The sequence below is a fragment of the Pinus tabuliformis genome, chromosome 7 (assembly GCF_031772625.1).
Source record: "Pinus tabuliformis cultivar Carrire ecotype Pingquan chromosome 7, CPIR1, whole genome shotgun sequence".
Taxonomy (NCBI): Eukaryota; Viridiplantae; Streptophyta; class Pinopsida; order Pinales; family Pinaceae; genus Pinus; species Pinus tabuliformis.
The window spans coordinates 406,066,061-406,076,631 of NC_142293.1; positions in this window are offsets into that span (position 1 = coordinate 406,066,061).

Below are 10,571 nucleotides of genomic sequence, written 5' to 3' on the forward strand. Positions count from 1 at the left end.
GGGTAGGGCCAAACTAGATAATGAAAGCATTCACTTCAAAAACTTCATCCAAGAAAACTAGCTCATAGATATGTCATGCAACAATGGAATATACACATGGAATAACAAATAAGTAGTTGCACATCAAATTACCTCTCGATTAGATCGATTCCTGCTATCTGACAATGCAATCCATCTTGGAGGAGACTTCTCGGTGTCGATCTTACCAATCTCAGGATCAGATCATTGGCCTATCGCACTTCAATGGCAAAGGCCAGGAAACACCACATGAAGGCCTTTCCACTTTGAGGCTTTCTGGATGTCACATCCAGACTTTAACAACCTGATTAATGCGGTTTGGAAAAATTTCAAACCCCCGGATGGCACAAAAATGTATCAATTCCAACAAAAGCTCAAAAATCTCAAGAACAACATTAAACAATGGAATCAGCTTACCTTTGGCAATATTTTCCAAGCACAAAGCATTCTAGATCAAGAAATGAAAAAACTACAGCAGAGGATCATCACGGAAGGAAGATCTAAAGTCCTCTCAGAGCAGGAAAAACACCTACAAACACAAATATCAGAAAGAGCAAAGCAAGAAGAAATACTTTGGAAACAAAAGTCAAGAGTTAGATGGCTTAAAGAGGGTGAAAGAAACACAAAGTTCTTCCATCGCACTACTATCCAAAGAAGAATGCATAACAACATCACTTATATCCAGAATCTGCAAGGGGAACGGCTGGAAAAACATGAGGATGTAGAACAAGAGCTTCTTACTCATTTTAAGCAGGTACACCAAGAACCTCAGATAGATCGACTGCCGGCTATTGAGAAAATTACCAAGAATGTCCCAAAGATCATAACAGAGGAACACAATTAGCTCCTCCTTAGGCCAATATCTTTACAGGAAGTGGAGAAAGCCATGCGACAACTCAAAGAAGGAAAAGCACCTGGCCCAGATGGTTTCACATCCAATTTCTTCCACAGCTTCTGGGATCTAATCAAAGAGGAGGTCTGGAAAGTCGTTGAGGAATCTAGGACTAATAGATGGATGCTTCCCTCTTTGAATGCAACCTTCACAACCCTTATCCCCAAGGAAAAACATTCTCAAACTGTGGACAAATTCCAGCCTATTGCTCTATGTAATTTCATATACAAAATCATCTCCAAAGCTATTTCTTCAAGACTAAAACCACTACTTCCATTACTCATATCGCTTGAGCAATCAGGCTATGTGGAAGGATGGAAAACCATGGATGGCATCATTCTCACTCATGAGATTATTCACTCCTTAAAGCAGTCCAAAAGAGCAGGTATGCTCCTAAAAATCGATCTCTAAAGCTTTCGATAGTTTAAGCTGGAAGTATGTTCAAAAATTGCTAATAGCCATCGGCTTCTCCCCCCTTTTGGATAGATGGGTCATGAGTCTTATACCGTTTACCTTCTTCTCCATTTTGATCAATGGGATCCCTTCCACCCCCTTTCACCCCTCCATAGGAATCCGACAAGGAGATCCCCTCTCCCCTTTTCTATTTGTAATAATGGCAAAGGGACTAGGAAGAAGCATCAAAGAGGCTCTTCACACCCAGCAATTGAGCGGATTCTCCTTTCCCATCACCCCTCCTTTCACCTACCAACAATTCATGGATGATAACATGCTATTTGGCCATCCCTCGGTCCAGGAAGCGCTTAAATTGAAAACAATTTTGACTAAATTCTTGGATACCTCCGGAGCTTGCATTAGCAAGACTAAATCCCAAATCTTTTTCTTTCATACCCCTGCTATAACCAAATCCTCAATTGCTCGGATCCTGGGCTTTACGATTGCCGCTATCCCCTCCAAGTACCTGGGTGTTCCTATGATGGATACTACTTTAAAGCACTCATTTTGGAAATTGCTCTTGGAAAAATTGGAAGCCTGTCTCTGTTCCTAGACTTACAGAGCTCTTAACATGGAAAGACGTCTAGTCTTAATCAAAGTCATGCAGCAATCCATGCTGCTTTACCTTTCTTCAATTCTGGCAGTGCCAAAATGGGTTCTCAAAGAAATTAAACATCTTCAAAGATCCTTTTTATGGGGAAACACAGGAAAGAAGCGAAAATGGGCTTTGGTAAAATGGGATACAATATGCCTTCTGAAAATTTCCAGAGGTACTGGGCTTCGTGATCCTCAACATAGTAATGCGGTCATGGGAGCACGCATCTGGTGGAAATCGAACTCAGAATTGCATACTCCCTGGGTTATCATCTAGACAGCAAAATATGCCAATAATTGACCAGTAGATGACATAATCCGACTCACAGAAGTTGGCCCAATCTCCCTAATCTGGAATGGAGGTAAACAGCACAAGGATTTAATTCAACAGCACAACTTCCGGGAAATTAGGAATGGTAATAATGCACGGTTATGGGAAGACTCTTGGCAGCAAAGACCCAAGCTGAAGGACCTGATCAAACCCCACCAAATACAGGATTGGGAAGGGCAACTGATGGTCAAGGTAAACCAACACTGGAGGCCTACCCACACACAAGGATATAGGCAATGGATAAGCTCGGACCACATCATCAGGTAAGGCACAAAACTCATCAAGGAAAATCTGGAATCAAATCTTTCAAACAGGAAAATACACTACTTTGACAAGAAGGATATAATTAGATGGGGTTACGTGGTGAGAGGAACCATCACTACACAAGAGGCTTATAATTTAATTCTAAGAAATCTTATAGTTAAAGACCCTCTATGGAACAAAGTATGGGCCCCCTCCATTTGGCCAAAAGTATCCACTTTCCTATGGTTTCGATGCCAAAATAAAATCCTCACTTGGGACAACCTTCGGAAAAGAGGCTTTCATGGGCCTTCTATGTGTCCCAACTACAAACAGGCGGAAGAAACCACTAAGCACCTCATAAACTCCTGCCATTGGCAAACCAACTATGGGAAAAAGTTAGCTTCAGACGCCAAAAATATGGACGAATTAAGGAGGATATCACCAACACTATGCGCATTTGGGAAATCAGTGCATACAAAAGCAAACTATTAAACGCTTTATGGAAACTTATCCCAGGTCTCCTCATGTGGACTATCTGGAAAGAAAGAAATCGTCACATCTTCAAGGACCAATCCTCTCATTTAGAAGTAGTATGGAATAATATATGTCAAAACCTTCGAGAAACCTTAATGCTTCAAACTTGGTATGAAGAAGATTTTCCCTCCATTCCACAGGAACATAATATATGGGCAAACTAGAATCTTTAGTGGAACCAGATGCAAGCACATCAGGGTAAAACTTCATCACAAGGAAAGACACCAGACAGATGGATTCCTCCGCCCCAACATATGATACAACTTAACTTCGACGGAGCGTCTAAAGGTAATCCAAGCAAAGCAGGATATGGAGGAGTCTTCAGGGATCACAAGGGAATTCCTCTTCTAACCTTCATAGGCTCAATTGGTTGGGATACGAATAATTTGGCTGAATTAGAAGGGATATGGTAGGGGCTTCTCCTTGCTCAACTCCATGGTTTCTTCCCACTTATAATTGAAGGGGATTCTTAGATTCTCATTAACATGGTTAATCAGATTCTGTAGGGGACACCATCATACAAAGTTGGCGACAACTAGAGAATGGAAAAATGATTAGAGCACATTGAACAATGGCTCTCAACCCACAGAGCAGTAACCATCAAACACATTCATAGGGATGGAAACAAAGTAGCAGATCTTTTAGCTAACATTGGAGTAGACAGTGGAAGGACCCTACATGCAGGCACACTTAATACTATCGCCACTACTCTTCAGTTATAGGAATACAATGATTTGGTGCAGATTGAAATGGTACAGGAAGAAGAAATTCACCCAAATGTGGGTGATTATCAAGGTAATTAAGATGATGAGACAGTCAGGCGGTGGAAGGGTTGGCCACATGGCCACCTGCGTCTTCCCCCATGCCAACCTGAGATGCATTCAAGGCACCTTGCAGGCACCATTAAATGAATGCTATGGCCGAGACAACACCACAACACTCACAATAATGGTGTCTATAGATCATTATGAAATTCCTCCTCCCCTACTCCATTGTGTTTTCCCTCCATAGGCCGCAGAGCCCTATTCTCGCACTATAATAGGTAGCTGCTGCTAGCTGCTAAGTTGTATTGACCTGGGTAATGGATTTCATTATTCCCATACCAGACACTGCAACTTAGCTCTGGCACAGACCTCCTTTATCCATTCTCTACAAAGTTATTCCACCAACCCCTCTATTGTTAACCCTACTTTCAATCCTACCATGGGTCGAGTCTGACATCAAATGCGAAGTAGGAGAGGAGGCACTCACAGCGGGAGCATCCGCCCTCCTGTAACGCCCAGCCCTGACTCTGTCTCCCCTGCATCTTCAGCTGACAATCCCAATCCACATAGCTCCTTCTTTGGACGTTACCCAGACACCCGCAGCGGAAGGGGAAGAGCTAGGCTCCAAGGTACAGGAAGGAGGGATGCTGCGGTTCACACAACCAATTTTCCCCTTCCTTTGCATCCAGCTCCCCATACCACACAATTCCATTTTTGCAGCACCCTGAATCAACCCATAATCACAGCCACTGTTACTATCACATTCTATAAAGAAATTGACCCGATGGCACCTCCGCCTCAGCACAATGATGAGAAGAATAGGGTAGAACCAAGAAACAGGAGCATTCGCAACCCCGGAAAACAATAAACCGACGAAGATAGAGCCACCTTGCATGGTAAAGCGTTGGTTGGCAGTCAGCAAGCTGTGGAAGGCAAACTTGGCGACACGCAGGCTTCAAGCAGCCAATGGGTGACACTTCTGGAATGCATGCGGGCACATGTAGCACCGAGGGCATCCATCCAGCTCAAGGCAGTGGCACGTCAGATGAGGAAGACGATTGGGATAAATACGTGTGTCCGATCATGGAAGAACCGGCCCCGGACAATCTCTAGTCTCGACACTTGGCAGCCAGGTGTCACTTTTTTCCAGGTGGATGCTTTTCATGATGACTGGGCAATTACAGTTAAGTCTGTGCGTTTTATGGTTATGTCTATGCAATGTCTAAGATGTTTTTTTGTTTTTTGGTCAAAACTGATAACCCCTGTGTGGGTTCTTTTGATTTCTTGGACTGGTTTCCCCTTTGTTGGGGCAGTCAAGGCTAGATAGTCTTATTTTGTGATGAATGATGCTCAGTACTATTGAGGCCATGCCTCACTGTAATCACCTTTTTGTATCATATTAATAGAACAATCTTACTTAGAAAAAAAAAAAATGATTTGGAAACATTGTATCTCCTTGCAGGAAGACCTGGGAATGTCTATAGCAAATTATGGACATTTTTCTAGACCGCCAAATAGAGTTTCTCATGATAGTGAAATTGATAAAATAGATCCTTATGCTAAGGCATGTTCTGGACATTTGCAAGATGCTTTTCTATCTCCTTTCTCTGCATTTGAAGGAGAAATATTTGAAGGAATGTGCTATTGTTCTTCAACTCTAGGTCTTACGAGAGTCCAGGGCCTTAGCATATAATCTTCACAAACATTTTCATCAACAGTAGGTGCATCTCTTTCAAGAAATCCAATGCAATATCCTCAAGTCAAGACAGGGTTAGCTAGTCCTTGCTTAACTAAAAAGGTGGGAAATTTTGGGTTATCTGACAATGAAAGAATTATTAACGATGACTGATTTAATGCATTTTATTCTTATTCCACAAGGTTCGCTAGTACTTTGTCATGCGTTACTTTATTGTTTGATGAAACAACTTCCATCAAGGATAAAAACCATGCTAAGTCACAAATACCATAGGAAATTACAAAAACTAAAAAAAAACCATTTTCATAACTAATTTTCTTTAAACCAAAATCCACAGCTTTCACATCCCACAAAATCACAAGATGGGTTAGGGAAGTCATGTATTTTGACAAAGGCATAACGACCATCCTTCTCTGGGTTGAATTAAAACAATAGAGTACTGGAAAGCATGAACATGACCTCAATAACTTCCAAATATCAAGTTACAGGTACCCACTTACATCAACAATATGCATCTATTACACCTAAGTTGTATGTTGTCACATTAGTTGTTGGGATTCCCAATGAGAATTGCGCAAATGGGAAATATCAAGGTCCACATATTTCAAATGCATGTACTCCTAATTTTTGTTTCAGTGGATATCCAATTAATCCAATTATTTTTCAACCCATGATGGCCAACTTTGTTGCACCTGGTACTTTGGCTCCCACATTTGACAATATTGTTGCAGTTGCTAGCATGGATTCAAGATTTTCTCCTGGTAGCCTACCTAGAGGAACATCAGGATTCAAAATAGATCTACAGAACTTATATAGATTAAGTGAAACAATGGGAGTTGGAATTTAGATGTCAATCATGCATCCAATAAGCATGCAACAATTATAGAGAACTATAGAATATCCTGCATGAATGGCCAGAGGATTGAATGATCAATCTATATCAAGGAATTACATGGATGCCTCTTATCTTGATTTTCGTGAGTTATAGAAATCTTGCTTGACTTCTTTTATTGGTCAACAATAGTTGCAATATGGTGTGCCATATTTGGAAAAAGGTTGTCTAGGATGCTATGCCAATGCTTCCTTTGACTTCGCCGTGCTATATCTAGCTACCCAATTGGAAGTCTTGTGCTTCCTAGTTCTCCTATGGCATCTACAAATTCACCTATTCGGCATAATGAATGAAACCCTCATTATTCCTTTGGTTGAAAGAGTTCACCCATGGGATCTTGTCATTCCCTAAATCCATTTATATGCAGAAAGCCATTGACATTAACTATCACACTGAAATTTTACTGCTTCTTGATATTTAGCTTGAAATGGTTTATAAGACCTTTATAAATTGTAACAAAATAACTTTTCATGCATTCCCTAAAGCCATTTATATGTAGAAATGTCATTGACATTAACCATTATACTTTGTGATTTTGGTATATTGGAGCTCTTGGCACAGAGACAAATGCGCTTAGCCAAGCTAGATTTTCTATGGAAAGCTGCTAAAACAAAAGTGCAACTACATGCTCAAAGGGAGCGTGAGGATATGGATTCAAAAGTTGAATCCCATGTGCAACAGGCAAAGATAAACAAGATGGCTCTTCTAGAGTGAGAGAAACAATAAAGGGTTTCTACCCAGGGGTGGATGGCAAATTCCCTTCTATAATAGATGTTGCAGGAAGATAAAGATAAAAAGCACATGGAAACACTTTATGCAACAATATGTCGAAGAGTTGCAACTGCATAGGAGAAGCGTTTGAGTCTTTTATAGGATGAAAAAAATCATGTACATGCAATATTTATGCAAGCAAGAAAGGTTACCACTTTTGTTTGTATTCAGAGGGAAATGGAGATTAAAAGTTTGAAGGAGAAGTTGGAAAATTGATTGCAAAGGGTATGTGCATGGTGTAGTTGATTTCAACAATTTTTTTCTTTTTAGTTTCCTGCAGATCATTTGTCCCAATTTAACACTTACACAAGAAAAACACAAAAGAGTAGAAATTTTAAGGCAAATAGGAATATGTGGAGGCATCAGTCATATTAATCACCACAAAATGTACAAGTGTAGGGACTTTCTCTCAAGAAAGTTGACTAGGTCATAGTCTAACTTATAAGGGAATTCAAATTTTGATTTTAGAAATGCTGAGAGACTGATGCAACACTATTTGTTGTTTTATGAACCTTACTAATTTCTTGTTTTATAGGGTTTGGAGGTAGTTCCAAAATTCAAGACGTACAACATATGCTTTAGCACAAGAGTTTATTGCATGCGAAATCAATCAGTCTGTGTTAATTCATCTCCATTTGAGAAACTTGCAGCTCACATATAGTCAACTTCCACATTGCATGTTGTGAAAGCACTTCTAGTTCACATTGAGTCAGTTTTTGGTGTCACAAGTAAGTTAGTCTAATTTTGTGTAGATAGATCATTTTCTTAAATAGTTATCTCTAGGACACAAAAAAATGTTGTCAATTGAAAATAAAGCTACAAAGATGGTTGTTTCTCAAGTGTCTATTAAAGGGACAACTAGAGGTCAAAATGTCGAAGGAAAGGAATCGTTAAGGTATCTAGTACATGTATTTTTGTGTGCCTATATGATTTGGGGTCATCCTGAGGTTGTCTTCAGTGGTAGAGGAGACTGTGAAATTGCGCTTTCAGAAGAAACAACTAGACTTATTCTAGACTTTTAATCCTTAACCATTATTATATTAGATGGGATTTCTTCTAGCTCTCTGTCAAGACTCTCTTCTCTAGATGTAACAACCAATGATTGGGGTTCTGAAGAACCTCAAACTTTAAGTCAAAAACTACCATTTGAAGCTCAACTGGCTACATTTCATTTTGCCTAGTGCTCTTACTTATATAAGATTGTGTTGTGGAAAGTCAAGGACACAAAATCCCTTGAAGTGGATTTAATTAGAGTGGTTTGCCATCTTGAAGTTTCAATGTTGCAGAAGTGCAAGATAACATCAAGAGATGAGGATGATGCTAGTCATGGCTCAAAGTCCATTCACAAGAAGGTCTGAATTACTATACATTCACATGCACTTGATATTCCCGTGTTCATATTAATTGAGTGTATAATTATGATTATTCATCTATGAAGATGCACATGAGTGACTAAAATGTGCATAGCTTTTCAATCTTAATTTTTGTGTTGTTGAGCTCTATTTTTTATGATGATTTTTGTCACCTTTAATGAGATGATCTTGTTGGTGGATACATAAGGAAGATATCTACAAGTTTACTAGAAGGATTTGCGGAGTGTATTTATATATATCAATTGGTTTCCATGGAGTTCGGATTGTAAAAGCCACTATCTACTATTAGTACACCTTAGTGACTCAAGGTTGTTGGGTTGTCATTGAAGTTGGTTTTGGTTTTTTTTTGTATTCTAAGTTTAAACTTTTGAGAAAACATTGGACTTCTGAAGCACTCCTCTTCATATGGTCTTTTTTTCTTTTATCTACCATCAATTAATCCTATTAAGACAGGTTAATACCTTTTCTTACTATGGAATACCTACTTCAATATCAATAGGTTTTTTTTTGTTATCAAAACCCAATTTGAGTCTAAAGTCTCATCATTACATGCATTTTATAGGGTTTAGAATATCAACAACTTCTGCAAGAAAGGGTTCATCATTTGAGTGGTAGTCATGGAGCAACAAGGATGAAAATGGAACTATCAAATGGATGAGCTAAATTTATGGAGTCAAAGGAGAATGGAGCTCTACCAATGCCATCTCATAGGCCCTTTGATGTCCAAAACAATTATAATGGAAAACCAAAGAAGGTTTCTTGGTCATTATTTAAAAGCACTTCAGAACCAGAAACTTCCTAAGATTGGGAGATGCACTTGAGGAAAAAATGTTCAATGAAAATGAAATTATGGTTAATGATATTCTTCATGATAGAGATAGATAATTGGTTAATATTATCTATGGAATAAATAAAGGTTCTGATAAAATTAAGGTGAGGATAATTAGAATTTGTTGAAAGGTAAGACTTGGTCCTCTTTTGGATGAAGTAAGTAGATAATTTAGTTCCTTCACATATGTTTTTCAAGCATAGGTTAAATTAACAATGGAGAAAGCTTTTTGGAATGGTGTTGAAGAGTCCCTTGTGTAGGATACTCCTAATTACAGTTGGGTTGTCAGACTTGTGAAAGAATTCAGGGATGAGCTTCTTTCATTGATTCCTGAAAGTTGGAAACAATAACTCTTTGAAAGCATCGATGTGGAGTTCTTGTCTGCTATTTCTTTGAAAATGATAATGCTTACGTGGCATTTTATTGATGTGGATTTTGACTGACTGCCATATTTTCTTTGTTCATCCAGATATTGGGGTCAGGAAGCCAAGACATTGAGTATCTTAGCAAGCTTTTGGGTTATTCATTAGATGTTGTATTGAAGCTTGATATTCCAACACATGATAAGGAGTCAAAAGCATCCAATGATTTTTTTTTCATGAATTATCTAACATAGTGGTTGGAATCGACAAAAATTCAAACCGTTCCTTTGCACGTGCATTGGTTGAGGGACTTCATTTTAAATTTTTTCTACCCAAGATATCATAACAAGAAAAATATTGATATTGTAGAAATTGTTTGAGGACCTCATTGAGGTTAATTTTTCTAATGTCCTATTGATTGATACCTTCTCATATGTCAAAAAGGCTTTAAATATGAGTTAATATGTTCTTAAAACAAATCAGATTCAAATTTAATAAAATTAAAAGATAAAAACAAATGTCAATTCCTTTGTTTGATTGTTACTTGACTCTGTTGTGGGTAGGTTACAATAAATGTGATTACAAAAGGGATGGGGAGACAATCTATAGCATGTCTTAGACATGATTCATTTGTTTTTAGAGATCCTTCAAGCACCTAAGCCATTGAATTTGGAAATGTTTGTAGTAGGTATTCATATGGTTTTTAATGTTGTGATTCTTTCACCTCATGGTTATTTGTGCAAACAAATGTTTTAGTAATGCTAGACACGACATCAGTGGACAGGTAAACATATTTTTTATAATTGCAATGTCCATTCC